The 4,058-nt window shown below is 49.1% G+C and overlaps 1 pseudogene; it reads left to right on the plus strand.

The window, feature by feature from the left end:
• The first annotated feature begins 304 nt into the window (after positions 1 to 304).
• LOC148143809 (uncharacterized) lies at positions 305 to 1,536 on the plus strand (annotated as a pseudogene).
• The last annotated feature ends 2,522 nt before the right edge of the window (positions 1,537 to 4,058 follow it).

Here is a 4,058-nt window from a genome sequence, read left to right on the forward strand (position 1 = left end):
CCTGACCTGCCGTACTGTTCCAGCACTGCACTTTTCAACTCCTCTCCAGCGTCTGCAGTCCCCACTTTCACATCAATGTCTGACAGTCACTTAACCCATCGGGACCGCAACGATTTTCCACTATGATTCTGTGAGAAGGAGCAAAACATTTTGGTTCCTGTTTCAGACCATTTTCAGCATCAGTGGGACTGAATGAGAGTCTCTACTGTTACAGCGCACTGTGTGCAAAGCCTGAAACAGTTATCCAGCCAGGAAAGAGCAATTTACTGTGGGCAGGGGCGTACACAGGGCTGTAGCTGCAGCCATGGTGAAACTAGAGGAATGCCACACCGTGGAGAAACCGTGAAAGTGTTGCGACTGCGGAAGAGGCTTCCATGCCCCATCTGTCCTGGAGATTCATCGGCGAAGTCACACTGGGGAAAGACCATTCTCCTGCCCCGAGTGTGGGAAAGGCTTTACTTGCTCCTCCCACCTGCTGGACCACCGCCGAGTCCACACTGGGGAGAAGCCATTCTCCTGTCCTGAGTGTGGGAAGGGCTTCACCTACTCCTCCCACCTGCTGGACCACCAGAGCGTCCACGCTGGAGAGAGGCCCTTCCCCTGCTCTAAGTGTGGGAAGGCCTTCAGCAAATCCTCGGACCTGCTGAAGCACCAACGGGTCCACAGAGGGGAGAGGTTATTCAGCTGCTCTGAGTGCAGGAAGGCCTTCAGCGATTCCTCTGCCCTGCTGAGGCACCAGTGGGTCCACACCGGGAAAAGGCCATTCTCGTCCCGCAGTGCAGGAAGGGCTTCACCCGCTCTTCCGCTCTGCTGACCCATCTGCAGGTCCACACGGGTGAGAAGCCCTTTAGCTGTCCCGAGTGTGGGATGACCTTCAGCAGGTCTTCCCACCTGCTGAGGCACCAGCGGGTCCACACTGGGGAGAGGCCCTTCACCTGCCTCCAGTGCGGAAAGTGCTTTACCCAGCCCTCCAACCTGCTGACCCACGAGCGGATCCACACCTGCGAGAGACTGTTCTCCTGCCCCGAGTGCGGGAAGGGTTTTTCTGTTTCCTCTAACCTCGTGGCCCACCGGCGGGTCCACACAGGGGAGAGGCCATTCAGTTGTCCTGAGTGCGGGAAGGCCTTCAGTGATTCCTCTGCCCTGCTGAAGCACCAGTGAGTCCACACCGGGGAGAGGCCCTTCAGCTGCCCTGAGTGCAGCAAGAGGTTTACGTTTTCCCGCAACTTGCGGAAGCACCAGCGGGGGCACCAGCGCTCACAACAATCAGATTCCACCGCTGACATTGCCATGATGCCCCCCGCAGGACTGATTCTCCTGACAGTGGGTGCAGTGGGAGAGTTGGTGCACTGTATTTGTTTTCCATTGGACTGCAACCCCACGGTGGCTCAGGGGTGGCATGGTGGCTCAGTGATTAGCACTGCTGCCTCATGGCACCAGGAACCAAGGATCAATTCCACGCTTGGGGCGACTGTTGGTGTGGAGTTTGTGGAGTGTAGGAGAATGGATGAGATAAGAAACCGCTGCCTTTCTTGAGACAAGTCTCCCGGCGAGACGTTGCTGACTGATTGTCTGATCTGTTGATCCTCAAGTGCCCCATTGCCCTCAGTTAACTGGAGGAGGTCCACACAGTTGTACCGAAGCCCCTCTTTGGACAGTGGAAGGAAACCTGTGCAGACAGGGAAAACATGCAAATTCCACACACAGTTACCTGAGGCTGGAATTGAACCTGGGTCCCTTATGCTGTGAGGTAGCAATGCTAAGCAGTGTGCCACCCCAATATGTTATAACATTTGAATAAACCTACTAAGTTGGAAATGTGTCCATACCAAAAACTTACTGTAAATGTTTGGAAGCAAAAGTCCATCGGGATTGTCTTTGGGATGGATCCAAAACTTACTTCGTTAATGATTGAAAATACTTTGACCTCTGGAACTGTCTGCCGGAGAGTGTGTTGGAGTCAGATTCAATTATGGATCATTAAACTGAAAAGGAAAGCAATTGCAGTGTTCAGTGAAGAATAGTACAAGGTACTGTAGTGGATGTCAGAATATGAGTTTCCTGATTGGGGCTGTTCACTTGCTCCTGTTGCTAACTTGCTCATTTCAGGTTGCTAACTTTTCGTTAGCATCCTGCACATGTTGGGAATTTTTCTCCTTTCTCAGTATCTACTTGAGTGACTCAGTGACAAATCTCGTTTATGAATTGTTCCTATGATATCTCATGAGCGGGTTTATGATATTCACAGAGTTGTAGGTCACAGTGTGTCCAAGTGAGGAAAAACAAACTGTTCATCTTAAATATTTGATTTTAAACAATGGAAATAAAATTAATGTTTGGAAAACACAACTTGCTGTGTAGTAAGATCATCAGAAATAGGAATGGGAGTAAGTAATTGACCGTTGAGATGTTCTGTCTTTCATTTATCTAAATTCTCTTTCCTGCACTTGTTTTTTCATGACTTCATCTGCTGAAGTGACTACACTCCAAAAGCTTGTGATTTCAACATAAGAGCATAAGAACTAGGTTCAAGAGTTGGCCTTCCAGCCCTTCGAGTCTGCTCCACCACTCAATAAGATCATGACTAATCTTTTCGTGGACTATGCTGCACTTACCTGCGTTTTCACCATGTCCTTAATTCTTTTATTTTTTAAAAACATATCTACTGCTTCTCTTGATTGCTTAAGTAATGTCAAATACTTCCCTGGGCAAGGAATTCCATAGATTAACAACCCGTTGGGTGAAGAAGTTTCTTCTCAGTTCAGTTTTAAACCTGCTTCCTCTAATCTTGAGGCCATGCGCTCTTATCCCAGTCTCACCAACCAATGCAACATCCTACTTCTATTTCTTTCATAATGTAATATATTTCTGTAAGATCCCCTCCAAACAGACCTGCTGGACTATAACCTGGTGTCATGTGACTTATGACTAAAAAATTTGTTATTACGTATCCTCATAGCTGTGGGATTTCAGGGCTCGAAGATAGGGACACTACCACTGCGCATAAAAAAACCCTCTGCAGCAAATAGGTCCTCTTCTCCTGAATGAATGGGGAGAGGTTTCTTCTCAACATGGGATACAAATATTATACCCTCAGAGCCCATTACATTAAATTGAGCCCTCTTCAGTTGAATGAATGGAGGTGGAGGTGCCACAGTTGAATTGGTTGATAACGTTAAAAATCACACCTTCCCCCTGAATATGTGACACTACCGCTATAGCCCCACAGCCCGTTGCAGTAAATTGGGTCATCTGCTGTTGAATGAATGAACGGGAATTAAAAGGGCGGATACACTGACGTGATTGTGAAATTCTCCACCAATCCCAAAGCTTGTGGTCGGTACCGGCCAATCGGAGAGAGAGATTACAGCGAGTGGGACCAAAAAGTCACGCAAAGTGGGCCGCTATTGGTCAGATGGAGTAAGGTGCGCTCTGATTGGGGGGGCGCGGATGACGCGCGTCACTGAAGGAGGGGACGGAAAGAAGAAGAAAAACAAAGATGGCGGCGCGAGGCTGCCGCTTTCTCATCGACTCAGCGGGCGGTTTCTGACGGAGGGAGGGGGGCAGACAGGCATCGTTTACCTCAGAAAATACCTTTAAAATACATTTCAAATTAAAGCCGGAACTTTTCAAACAAAAGTTGTGAAGAAAAGGAGACAGTCCCCGGTGGGGTTTATTGTTTATTTGTGTATAATTCCCGGGGCCCGGGAAGTGGGAGGTGACGGTTACCGGGTGAACGAGAAAACAAATTAAAAATGTCGGCGGTGGAGGAGAGAGAGCCGGCGCCCGCGGCTTCTTCGGCGGCGGCCGGAGCCCAGGAGCTCAACAACCCCCGGAGCTGGAAGAAGGTCCGAGCTCCAAGAAGCGGGGGGTCCGGCTGGAGGCTGGATTTGCTCAAGGCTTGTATCTATTAACTTATTTAAATGGTACCTACTGTATGGGGCTATGGTTTACATTAAAACCGGAGGATCATGTCAGAGTGTTTGTTTATATTGAGCAGTTGTAGTTGGTAAAATACACTCCCTGGAGGAGCACCTTCTATGATGCCGCATTTCTTG

This window comes from Chiloscyllium plagiosum, unplaced genomic scaffold (genome assembly GCF_037043375.1).
Source record: "Chiloscyllium plagiosum isolate Xiang-an unplaced genomic scaffold, Cpla_swu_hap1 HiC_scaffold_27, whole genome shotgun sequence".
NCBI classification, from domain to species: Eukaryota; Metazoa; Chordata; class Chondrichthyes; order Orectolobiformes; family Hemiscylliidae; genus Chiloscyllium; species Chiloscyllium plagiosum.